Source organism: Anser brachyrhynchus (genome assembly GCF_964034855.1).
Source record: "Anser brachyrhynchus genome assembly, chromosome: 9".
In the NCBI taxonomy this organism is placed as follows: domain Eukaryota; kingdom Metazoa; phylum Chordata; class Aves; order Anseriformes; family Anatidae; genus Anser; species Anser brachyrhynchus.
The window spans coordinates 26,543,026-26,558,433 of record NC_137703.1 but is presented as its reverse complement, the minus strand read 5'-3'; the positions used below and the strand labels follow the sequence as shown (position 1 = coordinate 26,558,433).

The 15,408-nt window shown below is 36.9% G+C and overlaps 1 protein-coding gene across 8 annotated transcripts in view; it reads left to right on the top strand.

Moving 5' to 3' along the window:
- LOC308199573 (uncharacterized protein) overlaps positions 1 to 15,408 on the top strand; it is a 132,089-nt gene that overhangs the window by 89,015 nt on the left and 27,666 nt on the right. For 7 of the 8 annotated variants that reach the window (XR_013954706.1, XR_013954707.1, XR_013954708.1 and 4 more), the window contains 4 exons: positions 2,995 to 3,108; positions 6,085 to 6,149; positions 7,198 to 7,338; positions 14,089 to 14,186. The gene's annotated coding sequence lies outside the window, so the exon portion shown is untranslated. Of the gene's footprint in view, positions 1 to 2,994; positions 3,109 to 6,084; positions 6,150 to 7,197; positions 7,339 to 14,088; positions 14,187 to 15,408 lie in introns of those variants that run through there. The other variant, XM_080603930.1, reaches the window with a different exon arrangement.

Genomic DNA, 15,408 nt, shown 5'->3' with positions numbered 1-15,408 from the left:
TTAACTGTTAAGCATTATGAGCAAGAAACAGGAAAAAAAAATCAAAAGGACTCTGCTCCTGCATAAACCTTCTGTAACACCACAATGTTGTGAATACAGTGTTTGGTATTGATCATCCCATCTCCAAAAAGACACAGGAGAGCTGGGAAAGGATTTCAAGGAAGACAGGAAGAATGAAACTGTTTTTGAATGAGTTTAGGTAGATTAGGACTCTTTACCTTGCAAAAGACATGTCAGAAGAGAGATAAGACAAAACTATGAAACCACACGAATGATATCAGAATGTGAACAGGGAATCATCACTATTTCTCACAGTACAAGATTCAGGGCTCCCAAACCACATGAGCATTTTATGTATAAAATTGAGAAAATGCTCTCAGTTGTGGACTTCACTTCTCCAGGAAGATGTGAGGGCTTAAAGTACAGATAGGTTGAAAAGACAATAAGGCAGAGTCATGAAATTTTGGTCCATTGGTGGTTCTTAAACCAGATGACCTGGAGGCAACACTGATTTTACTAAGTTCCTAAGTCAGTAATATCCAGAGTGCAGGAGGAGAAACTGGGGAAAAAAACACTTTGTGCATGCCACCGTCTCTGCTTTTCTCTAGCTAATCACCAGTGCTGGAGCCAAGAAACAGCTATGGAAAATTTGGTCTAGCCAGCGTGACTGATTCTGTGTTTTTATAATGAGATCCCTCCCCTTGAACTGTAGTGCACTGGGTGCCCCATATTTTAAGAACATGGTGTAAATATGCATGGTCTTTTCGTCCACGTATATATAACTGGAAGTCAAGTATAATCTTTAAAACATCAGAATATGCTAAAAGAAATAACAACCCTTGTAGAGGCTTCCCGGCCCCCCCCCCCCCAATTCATTCTCTCAAATTTGGCTGTTTTAACTTTGACACATAGAACATATGTAATGCACCTTATACTGATATTTCTGACTGCAGAAGCAGCTTGAAATCATCACTGAGTTAGAGGTACTGTTGGAAGACATTCCATTCCATAGGACCATTCAGGACAGCAACTATGTAAAGGAAACTATGGAGAATGTAGGTGAATATGCTGAATGCAAATATGCACAAGTTAGTTAAGACAATAGGCTTAACAACACTATGGGGAGAAACACAAACACAGGAAAAACAATTCTAAAGGACAAAATCTTCATGAATTTTAATGACCAGACATACTAGTTTTTGATTTCATAGCTCCTATTTCTAGTTGGCACCTTTAGCCCCCATGCAAAACCACACACTCTTCCACACTGCTCTGAAGTGTTGTGCTTGCTCTGCTCATAGGTCCTCCGCAGTCTTTTCCATCCATGCAAGGTTGCATAAGAGCTCACTGGTACTCGCTCGAGGCCTCTTGAAACAGTTATGCCCAATTCAGATACATTCCAGAATGCACTAGAGGAACATCTATAGAATCTGGTGCATGAGCGAGCTCTACAGGGTTTGTATCAAATCAAATACCACTAGGAAGGCTTTATGAGAAGTCACCTTTCTCTGACATGCCTGCTAGATGTTTCCTGCCATCTGGGATTGTACTGAGCTCTTGCCTGTCCAAGTAGATGTGCTACTATCTGCAAGGATGAGTGACATCAACCAACAGTCTTTAGGGATGCAGCTCTGTCATTTCAGTCCCTGAAGTATATGATAAAATTTATTGTTTATTTTATTTTGTGGAGGACTTTTTTGCCCAGCCTACACAAGGAAATGAATGCCACTGACAGGAAGGTTCAGTTATTTCTCACTCAAGTTATTTCTTTACTAGGCAATTACTAAACCAACAAGGTGATGTAACTCCAGCCAGGTGAACTAACATGTGGGACTGTATGCCTTAGCAGATAAATTACTACCTCAGACATTTTACAAGAAATGATAAAAATTCAACAAGGAATGGCCATAGGGGAAGGACAGGCTAGCAAATAAAAGGTACATCTTGGCACTTCATAAGGATAATGATACGGAGAACTGGCAAAAGTCAAGCAGAGTTAGACACTGCAAACCAAATTAAACAGATGGAAAAGCTTTTTCAGTTGTGCGAGGAGGGGAAAACACAAGAGAATCACTGTGCACTGAGGATAGAGTAGAAATTAAAGATAGTCTAGGTGTGACCCAAAAATTAAATGAAGACTTTGAGAATAAAAATAAGGTTAAAATGGGAAAAAATGGGACTAAATGAAACATGAATTCATTTTAAAAAAATCATGCAGATAAACTTGTTATCTTACCTTCTTTATTTTAATGACAACTTGATTTCTGAGATAAAGAAAATGCAGTAGATTCAACCTATCTGTTCTTTATTAAAGTGCTTGATACATTACTACGTGGGGAATAATTAGTTAAATAGGAAAAGATAAGGACAAGTATCAGGACTAAAATATAAGTAAAGTGACTGAAAAGGAGACAAGAGCGAGTTATGTTAAAAGGATTTGTCTCTCTCTCTGGAGGAAAGTTACTAGTGGAGTTCCTTTAGGATTGGTCTGGGGATTAATTTTATTTAATATTTTCCTTAATGACCTAGGCAGAAAAAGTAGGAGTGTACTAATTAATTTGCTGATGATACAAAACTGGGAGATGTTATGAATACAGTGGAGGATTGGAATATTATACAGGAAGAATTAAATGACCTTGAAGTCTGGGGTAATAGAAATGGGATAGAATTTAAGGTCATGTGCTGCAAGGTCATGCACTTTGGGACTAATGAAAAGTATCTGCTATGAACTGTAGGCTCATCAGTGGAAAGTGACAGAGAGGAAAACTACCTAGTTGCAACAGTCAATCACAGAATTACTATGAACTACCAGTGCACTTAGACCACAGAAAGGGAAAATGCAATTTAAAGATATATTGAGGAAAATATTCTTAATGAAGCAAGGAGAGTATATATGCCATCAACCAAGGTGCTTGTTAAACATCACCTGAAATTCTGAATTCCCGTGGCTGTGGTTCAAATTTTTATTTGTTTATTTATTTTTGAAACAGGTAGAAAGGGTGACTAGTGCGGTGATTAGAGAAAAGGACGACTGTCTGAAAAGAAGCTGGGCCTGGCAAAGCAGAGGTTGAGAGCGGATACAATTGCTGTCTCTAAATATATGATGAGGTAAACCCTGGGGAGAAACAAAAGCTTGTGAAATTAAATGATAATTTTGACATGAGAACAAATGGACATAAATTGGCTATGAATACATTTGGACAAGAAATGGAGAGGAGGTTTCTAGACACCAGAGCCATAAGTACAGGAGTGTGGGAGTAAACACAGAGCTCAGATAGATTTATTAGTTGGGTTTATGTGATGTGATTCATGTGCTGGCACATGCTTGAACTTGATGACTCCTGCTCAACTCTGTGTTCTGTTTTTCAGGCAATCTCGCTTCATAGTCCTTTGCTTGGCTTGTTACAGTTTCTGGCACATTTTTGGTTGTACTATTGGACATATTTTCTAACATAACCTCCTTAATATAATACAAATACGACATGATATCTTTATTTTATCTATTCTCTTCTCAGAGGAAAACAGCAACAACAGCCCATGTCTTGCAATGGACTAGAACAATGGAATGAAAAAGAAATAAAACTGCTGTATTTCTTTACAGCAAATTTGTTGTGTCACAGCAAAAATTTTAAATCAGAATTGGGTAGTACACAAACACCTCGAGTCACATCCACTCAGAAAACACATTCAGAAGTAAAAACAATTTAACTGAAAAATAGACAGACTGTGATTTGTGGCTTTTTGTTTCCATTCTGTATATTTGTACAAATTTTTGGAAGTTCCTCCAGTACTTTCCAGTTTTAAAGTTTTCACAGCACATAGACCAAACAATTGTCATGATGACCCATCATGATTGCTATTAAGTTCTTATGTTCATCTGTTTCTTCTCAGACAAGAATTACACTTGCAGTAAGGGTAGAATTTCTTTTTTTTTTTTTTTGGTGAGGACTATAGACTCTAATATTTTATAACAATAAGTTGGTTTGTTTCTCAAAATGTAAATATTCTCTTTTCTTAAGCAGACCACGATTGTTAGATTATAAATCTTCAGTTTTATGCCATTGCTATCAGCAAGAACAATAAGGGGGGAGGGGAGGGAGGAGAACTCAGTTCTCTCTCTATTGAGTGACATGGCTTAATCATAATGAATGGAAATAGTCCCAAGGATATGTGCTGTATTTGTGCTGTAAAATCAAAACAGTCATATTGTGCCTTTAATGCTGTCTCAAATGAATACTCTCATTATTGCATTCTGAGAAATTCTCTACCCTAGTATGTCTCAAATCTCATTCTAATCATTATAAATTAACAATGCAGAGGTTGAAAAGCAGCAGCAGCATACTCTGATACCAAGTAAATAACGACAACCCTGTGTTCCAAGAGAGGGGGCTTGCTTTACAATAAACCAGTAATTTGAACAGGTTTCTCACTAGCTGACCAAGAAGGTACAAGTATTAAAAGTTCAAGATTATCTGCAATGACTACAGCATCTAACAGATATTGAATTACAAAACTTTGTATAACCAACAGCTTATTCCTTTTTGTCATGTGCTGTTGTGTTGTGTTTCATCAACTTCAGAGACAGTGATGCAAAATAATGCAATGTGACACCATGAAATACAATAAGATGTGACATAACACATTAGAAATTTAAAGAATGAAAAGCTTCAGTCAATTCAGGAAATAAGAACCCTGTCCAAATTTATTTTGACAAGTAAGAACAGTGCAAACACTAAACACTGTTTTCAAACCAGAGGGTACCATTCTCTTCTGACCACCCAAATTGCTTGCAGATACTGCCATCATCTTTATTTTTAGTTTAATTTAATATGCACAGAGCTGGGAGCTTTTTAAGTTTGGGTTGTGTTTTTGTTGTTTTGGGGTTTTCCTCCCCCTTCCCCCAGCCTGGCATTAGTATTTAAATATCTAAATTGGCATCTGAATGACTTGAAGTGATTGTCGGCAACCTTCCATTCCAAACAAACTCATTCCTTGACATTTCAAAAAGATGCATTGCTAAAATGCTTCCAAGGATTTTTGTAGAAATCCAATTCTATGAACACAGGCTCAAAATGGGTGAACAAAAAAGCATCTGTATTAGGAGAAAAGAAGTATTTTTGTTCATATCTAGGGTATGCTAATTGAAAATGTAGAAACAGACTGCTTTCCTGTAGAGTACTAAAATGAATTGGAATATGAAACAAGTCTCTTAAATCTGACTACTCCAGACTTTTCTTTCTCATATTTTCACTGTCATCTATTCATATCTGTCTGGTGATATTTAGGTCTGCATTAATGGATTAAAGGCCACATTGATCTCAGTTGGAAAATATGAGTTGCTGTTGCTGATCACTGTATGCTATTGCCAAAGCCTTCTCCTTTGCTAGTAAAGTCAGATTCTATTGAAGTCTATCCCAAATAGTCATCTGTGTAAACAATGATATGTGATTCTAAACTTCAAGCACATTTTCTAACCAGCTGTACTAACCATTTTTATGTAAGTTTTATTTAAAGGCAGCACTACCATGCCGTGAAGTCAGACAACGAAGAGATTAAAACTATTTTTATAAAGCCATTTTAGGGCCTGGATGGCTCATTTGATGAGACACTGGCCTTTCATCACAGGGAAAAGCAGCTCATATCTAGCCCCAGCCATAGTGTTCAGAAGTAATCTTTATGGGATGCTTACGAAATGTTTATAATGAAATGTGTACAGGCATTCTTGGTTTACTTGTCAGTACAGTGAAGAAGAATAGGAAGCTGTCAGCTAGTGTATATGCAGGTGAAAATTAAGTCTCCTGAAAAGGATTTTAAAAAGTGCAAAGCTCATACAAGCACCTAGCTAAATGAATAACAGACAGGTGACTGCTAAAAAACACATCTTCCCCAGCAAATCAAACATTAAATATTACATCAAATCCTTCTGAATCAATAAGTGCTATAAAAAATCTCTGTGGAGATTTTGTATTTGTTTTGTGCACTAAAGGATAAAATCCAATGTTTATTGAGGGGGATGAAGAAATAAATGAATTAAAGGTATGTACTTACACATTGCTCCTGACATATTTTTTTTTTTAAAAAAAGAAGAAAAAATAGATGATTCTGGACCAGATCCTTAGATGGATGACACCTCTGATTACCTCCTATAGGTGAGTTTTGTAGTAAATCAGATAGTAATGTAAATTTTTTTTTTTTCAGAGCTGAAACTGTCATTAATTGAGATCCTTAAATAATTAATTAATTTACCAAGAAAATGGCTCAAAAAAAAATGAAAATAAAAAAGATCCACCTAATTTTTAACATGAACGGGGATCTAAATGGGTACAGTTGTTACAGAGGGAAAAAAAAAAGTTCTGAAATGAATGTGAGGCTGTTTAGGCAGATAGCTTGACATCATTGCCCTCAGGTAGAGTAAAAAGGGATACTAGTGTGCTTTAAAGCCAGCTTTTTAATGTATTTAGTTAGCTAGCCACAATTCTTTTACAATGTGGTCTGTAAGTGTTATTGTCTATTTAAAGTATTACTCACAATCTTATGATCACATGATACTGAATTTTCAGTACAACCACGGAGACTTTTCAGACATAAGCAGTCTTCCAAGTTTCTGTATTTTATAACTGTAGTCAAAGAGCAACTTAATTTGTGTTTTTCAAAATCTGCTTAGAATTTAGAACCTCCTTATAGGTTCAATGAATATTATGAACGTGACAAATTAAAACTGAGTATCAGAAATTGTTAGGCTTTCCATTAGTTATTTGCAAGATGATATATTAAAATTAATATCTCCTTTAAAAATTCAAGAACTTAGTTTCAAGTTTTATAGAATAGCCAAATTATTGACAGCCAATAAGATTCTGCATATATTCATATAAACGTATATATATTATGAACAAACATAATGAGTCCACAGTATATATACAACATTTAGAGTGTAGGCTCAGCTTTAGCTGGTGATGGAAGAAGTCTGCAACAGGTTTCTCGGGGTTTCTGTGCCTGTTACCCCATCCTATGACATGGGTGCAGACACTCCCCAGAGAAACCTCCCTTATACCTGTGCTCTGCTTGTTCCAAGCTGTTCAGAGCAGAGGAAAAATCACAGGGCTGGGTTAGTAGTGGGAGAAAAGACATGGGCTTTATCCTTAGCCAGTGTCCTTCATTGCTGACTGCTTGCCTTTACAGCATTTTTCTTCTCTTCAGGGAAGTAATTGGAAGTACTGGGAAGCTGCAAGCTTGTTCTTATCACCTGGGATGGCTTGGCATCAAATTGTGCCTCCAAAAAAGAGCAACTTGCAACTGGCATGGCCTGCTGTTTATATATTGTAATTTATGAATGAAATAGTGAGTAAAATCACTGTGTATTCTCTATCCTTGCTCTTTCCAAGTCTAAGTTCCTTTGTAATACCCTGCCAGTTGAGTGAAAGTAATGGTTTGGGGGAGGAGGAGTTATGCCCATTTATTTCTTGGTTTCTCAGCTATAGTTGCCAAGAAGAGAACAAATTGTAGTGGTGTGTTCTGTGATATGGACATCTGCCCACTGAATCTGGATGAGCCCACCAGCATGTTTTGTGTAGGTCACCAGAAAGCCGTCAGCTGGTAATGACTTTCAGTCACCAAGGACCTGTCCAGATCTGAACCTCTGACCCAGAGGTGAGAGGTTTTGTATAACTCAGTGTTCCCTGGAGCTTGCCAGTTCACACTTTGATAAATGTAGTCAGAAAGAAATAAAAACACTCTCTAGACATTACTGATTTTATGCACCAGATTCTGGAATCAGTTTTTCCACTGTTTTCTGCAGCTTCAGTGCCATAAGCACAAAAATTCATGTATAGTCAGTATTAAAATGACCTACACCAGCTCTTGGTAGGAACCAGTGAAATATATATATATTTTTTTTCAGTGTGCACCTTCTGACTGCTGCCTTCTGCAGCAAGCTGCCTTGCGATTTGTAAGGCTCATTAGATAATACAGAGCTGGCTGTTGCACAGGATAGAGGACCGGTTTCTTAATACTTGCATGTGCAAGAGTTAGAACAAGAGCAGGAAAGATCTCTGAATTGTGTGGCATTTTGAAGCAAAGTAGAAACTAAATGGCAAGTGTTGTTTTCATATATACCAATATAAATATGGATCACCTGGTCAGTGAAAGCAGTGAAAATGCTGATAAAAGAGCAGAATCTGATCCACAAAGCCAAGCACTCCTTTTACAAGGGTTACTTTGGCATATTTGTGTGTTTTTTAGTAACAGTTTGAAAACATACAGTGATTGTGAAATAAGTTGCTAATACTTTAAGCAATGCTAATGTCGCTAATATTTAGAAATATATTTTAAGTTCAAGGGATGGCTTTTTTTTTTTTTTTCCCTCTTATCCTTTCATGAATTAGAGGTTCCAAACAGGAATTCAGATATAGAAAATAGAGCTTCTTCCCTCTCAGCTTGGACAGCTAGGAGTTCTGAGAAAGCAATATGCAACCACTGGTACTTTTCAAAGTATCTTTGTAATGTGGATAGCTTCAGGTCCCACAAAGGCAAACAGCCTCTTGACCTCACACTTTCACTGAATGGGAAAAGGTTATATGCTGTTGAGGCTGTAGTTTGCCATATCACATATTAGTATGTACACCATGCATGCTAAAGATATTCAACAGGGAATTAAAAAAAAAAGAAATCCTAGATTTTAAATTGTGAAAACACCTACCCTATTGCTTCTTGTTGGAAAATTCTCAGTTAGTGCTCAGTGTAGGGAACATAAAGGTTGAACAAAAAATTTTAAATCTACATTGCACTATTTTGTGTAAAATGGCAAGGTGATTTTTAAACATTTAAGCTTTTCGCATTCTCACGTGAATGCTCTGCTTTGGTATACAAATGAAGGCAAAACAAAAATCCGGTAATAACTAATCTTTGTTGTGGTGTCCAGATTAGAACCATGTTCTGTGCAGAAGTGATGGGTGTGTAAGCCCTTCATATCAGGAGACCTGTCTGGCACTCATCAGGCAGTGTTACTTGATCACGGCTGGATAAAAATGCACACCGAGGGCAAATCTGTAAACACCAGCTTAATCTGCATGGGAAAAGTTACTGTCATCTCCTCAGACAGAAAAAGCCTCCAGGACACATTCCAGCAGTAACAGTCACTTGTTTGTTACAAATGTTGTCAGATTTAGGCACAAAACCATTATAGATGTCAAAAGGCCACAATTGAAAAAAAAAAAAATGTATTGCTTTTTAGGTATTTTATTTTAGAAAAATGAGGACAGTTGGTAGTCTTATCAGTATGACCAAAGGAGTGTGTGGGGAGGGAGCTGTGGGTGGGTATCCTTATCATACAGCCCTAGCTAATAAGCTATGTTTTAGATTGCAATTCACAGTTCTCTAACATAGCTTCTTTTTTATATCAGGGCACCTTAAAGAGATTTTTCTTTGGGCAAGGGACTGTAATTTGAATAATATTTTGCAGGAATCGTCTTTCTGCATAAATTAAAAACAACTTTGTCTTTAGGATCTGCCAATACCTAGTTTTGGCTTCTTATGCCTCTATCAGTGGTTGTATTTGCAATTGCAAGACCAGACCCATTACTCTTGTAATCAGTCCTGGAAAACACCCTGAATCACTTCATCGTTAGAATAGCTATAAAATAATGGGGAGGAAAAAAGGGCTTTAATCAACTCTAGACAGTTTATCTAAAATAGTGTAGTTGTAGATTCATATCTTGCTTGTCGTTTTTAAGCAGATATTCCCATTTCCTTCAGAAAATTTATGCATATGTGCTAAAAAAGCAGGGCTCTGGGACTTGCTTTTGCTGTCCAGGACTGGCAATGGACAATGGAAAACTTTCATTTAAATTTAACGTGAGCTGGACCAGACCCCAGAGTCCCCAGAGTGAAAATCCTAATGCCACAAATTCCCTTTCCAACCTTGTATCTTCCCTTCTACCCTCCCATGCCCACACTCATGCATTACAGAGCTGCAGAATGACTGGTTTCTGTAATGTGTTAAATAGGAGGAGGAAAGGGAACATTCAGAAGAAAACTAGGTGTTTGGGGCTTTCTTCAACCCAAGATTAATGTCAAGAGATTTTTCTTAGCATTATTGTCAGTGCTAGCCAGGAAAAATGATCCCATTAAAGGGCCCCTCATGAATAATTCATGAGGCCCAATTTAGTGTTAGTACTGAGGGTGAGAAATAAACAGGTGATAGAGTTTGTAGGGAAGCCATTGCACTTGGCATGGTATTTTGGTGTTATTAATACTGTGTTGGTCTTTTTTTACATCTGTATATGTGTTGGGGGGAGGAAGCATAACATGTTTTTTAAAACTCAGGTTACTGTTCAACTTTGAATTGAGGATCTACGTGGTCTGTATTTCCAAATCATTAGTGATAAGCTATTCCCCCTAAGTGTATTAAAGTAGAAAGCTCCATAGACATGCCAGTAATTTAGGGGCTGTGTTTGGCAACAGGATTCCTCACTTCTTTGCTGTTCTCTTCTAAGTCCATTGTGAGTATAAAAGAATAGTTACTGAATGTAGCAATTAAGGGAGTTTTTTTCCTCCTCAAATTAAAAGTTACATTTTTGCAATAATTGCAGTAGTTGAATAATTTATGTCCATTTAAATGGAATAGCACTTAGCACTGATGTTTACTGAAAACCCTTTTGTGTTTAATGTAAAAAGGTGACAACAGAAATGGTACAGGAGAGGTGCAGGAAGGGCTGTGAGTAGAGATTATTATTGTGCCTGTGCAAATCGTCAGACTTCAAACTACAATTGACTTTAAATTATAGCACTAGTAGGTATATTCCAGCTAAGTTAAAGTAACTGGAGATGATGCTGGAGCTGGCTGAGTCACTATTAGCTGGTCACACAGAAAGTTCCTTGTAAGGCTGCAGTAAGGAACCTTTAAATTAAGTAGTATGTCCTGCTGCTCAATGTGCATTTAGAAAACCAAAAAGAGAAGAGGTGCACAAAACTATAAGTGTATGTATAATGTGACTGGTGTTGGTGTTGTGCACTTTCTGTGTTGCCCCTTGTAAGGCCAGGCACAATTAAAATATTTGTGTCTGCGCTGTGCAATTGCTCTGCCTCTTTCCTTCTGAGCAAGCTAATTATGGGGAAACGGCTACCAGCCACTCAAAGGTTTTGTCTTGTACTGTATGTTTGCAGTTCTCACTTTTAGTTAGAAACCCCAATAGAAAGAGAGGAATATTAAATCCCTGGCATCTCTGAAAGTATAAAATTATAGTTGGATGTTTGCATGTTTGCTGGGCCTGAGTGTTTCCAACTTACCATACCAATTTTTGCATCCAGCCGTAGGATATGATTCTGATTTGCATCACTATAATTCCATTGCTACTTCCAAGTTGCAAGAAAGGCAAGTAAGATCAGCATCAGGCCTCCTAGGTTTGTTCTGATAAATGTTTACTGAAGATTGAATTCTACCAAAATGACACTAGGATTTTACTCTAAATTAAAATTATGTTATTGGACTTGTGGCCTCTATTGCCAAGATCTGCGAGCTGTCAATCCCAGATGCTCATTCCCATGCAGTGACTACAGTTTGCATGGTTGAGCTGGTTTAATCCAAAACTAGGATGTCTCCACCAGTGAGTGATTGTCCTAGAGGCATGAAGTGACAGGACAGTACTTCAAAATCAATTTAGTTAAGTGATGTTGCTGGTCTTTCTGGAGTGGTCACCTCTGTGGGACATTGGTTTTGTAAGCTAAATGCACATTTCTCAGTGTATAATAATCACTATCCTCTTAAGCCCCATAGGGCGACACAAATCCACTTTAAAAAAAATTCTGTAGTGACATGTCCATGCATATGGTAGTTCGAATTCCTATAGTAGAAACACTGTCAACTCTTCAAGTTTTTGTTCTTGAAAACAATACTTATATATTCAGTCTGTAAGAAAAAAATATAAAAAAGTTGTATTTTTATAACTGTGCTTCATGATCATGGCAAAGGTTGTGCAAATAAAAATATTCTCTGCTTTGAAATTTCTGTTTTACCAACAAAGTGGATAAACATAAGTGAAAAGCTACCTTGTAATAAAGGTAGTGAAGTGAATGATAAAGCACACACAGAATAGCCTGTTTAAAACACCAGGCTGAAAATGTAAGAACCTCATTTTAAAATTCTGTACCCCAATCAAACAGTGCCCAGGTATAGAAAATATGGTGTCTTGCTGATGCCAAGAGAGAGTTTTCTTTTTACCTGTGCTCCTTAAGCCACCTTTGGGATTCAGCTCACTGCTCTGCAGGAGTAAGGATTGGCATAAGGGATTCCTATCCCTTCTCTAGACTTTTGAAGGTTACTCCTGCTGCAATGATCTTGGTCAAATATCACTGGGGGCTCAAACTTGAGTTTACCTGGGGAACTAGTCTGTGGATTTGTTGAGAAGCTAAAATTGTGACAGGGACACAACCATGACAGGAACATTCTGCCCCATGAAACTGCAAGTCAACGCAGTGCTTACAGCTTTACCCTGAGGAAGGAGCGATGAACAAGTATGGTCAAAGAGGCTGGTTGTTTCCTTCATTCCTCATGGTGAGTACAAGGTCTTGCGAGAAGGGAATAGGAAAGATCCAACTCTCAGCATGGGGATGGTCTGAGTGTCTCCATTCCTGCCTTCAAGACATTACAGGCTGCTGGGAAAGTATTTTCTATGATGAAGCACCATTCCTGAGGTGGGAAGGATGTGAGAAGGATGGAATTCTGATAGACTGGCATTTGATCATACCTTTCACTTCTATTGGATGACTGTGTAGCCCTGTTGGACAAAATATATGTGTGTACATTCACACACACGTGTACATTCAGTTCTTCAGGTAGTCAATAGCTATTTAGACTGTATGCTGTGTGTGTTTTTCAGGTATCAGAAACATGCACTTTTGCAAGTTTGGGAGTATCTGTGCTTTCTGTTGCAGTTTTTGAGGTGCTACATAAACATTGTTCTGTAAAAAATCTTTTACCTTGGCTTATGCTTGGCACCAATTTACATTGTAATATTACTGACACTGCCATTTAATTTGCCTAGTTGCCTATGGTCTAAGTGTAGGTAATTTACAAACCTTTAACAATGTTCAGCTTTCCTAAATGGTAGGGAGAACTGCAATTACACTTAAAATGCACTGGTGCACTATGTGTCAGCAAAAAAGGACCTACAAAAGACATAATTACAATGTAATTGCCCACAAGTTCATGAAGTAAACATACATTATTAGAAGGCACTCATCTATTCAATTTAAGTGACGTTACAGATAACATATTGCATAAATAGGAAGCCATTTTGTGACTAGTTAGTATAATAATAGGAGTTGAAATTAAAATGTGGTATATGTATTCCTAAGAGCACTTCAAGCTTGGCATCTGCTCTGTAGTGCCTTGCATTATGCTCCATTTCCAGTATTAAGCATTTTAATATTCTTTAAAGATGTACACCAATAAATAATGGCATTAATAGGTAATCCCCTAAAAATATAAAAATAAAAATAGTTTCATACAAATGTTTAGGCTGCCTAAGGCCATTTTTACCCAATGAAAATTTCAAATTTCAGAAGCAGTAAATAGTCAGAGGTGGCAGGGAAATTTTTCAGTTGCTGTCTTTGATAAGCAAAATTGGTCAAAACTATGCAAAATTCAAGGTTTCTTTCAACTTTGGTTATATGAACATCACTGGAACAGGAGCAGTGTTAACAAACTCCATACCCCATTCCAGATGTACTTTCAAGGGTAACCATCATCATCTTTCCTCTGCTTGGTGCGGCCTGTGTACATATGGGGGCCTGTGGTCATCCCACATCGCACCAGATAGAGAGAATCTAAGGTGTCTGCAAACTTTGGTTTTGGAGGACAAAACTACACCCTGAACAGCACATTTTTGAGATTCGTGGCTTTAATTTGACCTTGTACCTTTTTAATAAATAGCAGTTGAATATGTATGTAGATTAGGTTTGGACACTTGAAGTAAATGACCCCTCTGGATCAAATTCATGCTGAACTTGCTCCCTTGTGCCTGATGATTTCTGGTATGATAAGATTTACATGGATTTAAGGCAAGTAACCAGTTTATTCTCATGAAATCTCAGGTACATCTGGTGCTACCCTATTGTCCAGAACCTCATGAAGTGCCCCTGCCCAGAAGAAACATCAGGCTCCATCTAAGCAAGGGAACAGAGCCAAAATGGTGAGTTTGGGACCTATATCTTTACCAAAAACAAAGTTGTCCACTTAGATTATACTTGTGTTTTTAAGGACCTAATTAATGTTAGGGAAAAAAAAAAAAGGAAAAAGGAAAAGAAAAAAGACAAAAAAAGCCTTATTTTTAAAGTTTTTCTTTATTCTTAAGCTCTTTCACTGCCCCCCCAGTGAAAAGCATTATTCCCCTTGAAATTCAGACAAATGTGTGAAGGCTGCTGGAGCCAGCTATTTAATGTTTTACTTTTCTTGTGTGACTTTACAAGCGGTCTGACACAGTGTAGGTCCATAGTGGATTATTTACTTTTAATTTGCTCATAACTGCCTTCCTCGCTAACTTTTACAAACAACATGATATCATAGATTTTTACTTGGGATTCCACTCTGTTGAACACAGCTCAGATTATTATTATTATTATTATTATTATTATTTTATTTTATTTACCTCTTTGACTAGATAAATATAATAGTGGATTACAAGCTTGTTAAGCATTTCCTTTAGGAAAACATTGTCTGATACTTGATATTGTACCAAGGCTCAACCTAAATTGGTTTAATTCCTTGTACCTGCTGTGTAGTTAGATGAGATCAACTAGACAGACCTTTCCCATTGGTTAAAGGTCAAAAATAGCCTAAAGACATGTTGTTTATAGCACATCATATTGAGAAATATACTTTCCATAGAAGGCATGACCATATTTTCATTAGCAGTGATAAAAAGCTTAAGCAGCTCTGTGGATATAATTATAGAGGATTACTTTTAATCACAAACCTATTTCAAGGCATTCCAGAAGAATAAAATTCACCAGAGAATATTTTCATTATTATTTTGCAAGAATTATTACTGGATTACATAAAACATTTTGTTTCCCAGTATTCTGGTACATTTTAGAAACCCTAGACACTTATGAGTAAGAGTCATATTTTGTTGACATTTATGTAACAGTAAATAACTTCACGTGTGTCTGTCCCTATGCAAAATTAGAATGTAGTTGCTGATGGCTGAAATGACAAATAACATTGTTTTGTGGGTTTTGGCATGTTTTTGTTGTTGTTTTTTTTTTTTTTTTAATTAATGTAAGATGCCAAGATGGAAACTAATCAGTTAATTTAAACCTTTCAGATTAGTTGTCTTGAAAAATAATTAATTTATTGATAATTTTTAGAGTTTTTATAAGGAACTTTTGCAAATGTTTTTTAATCTCTGTTTT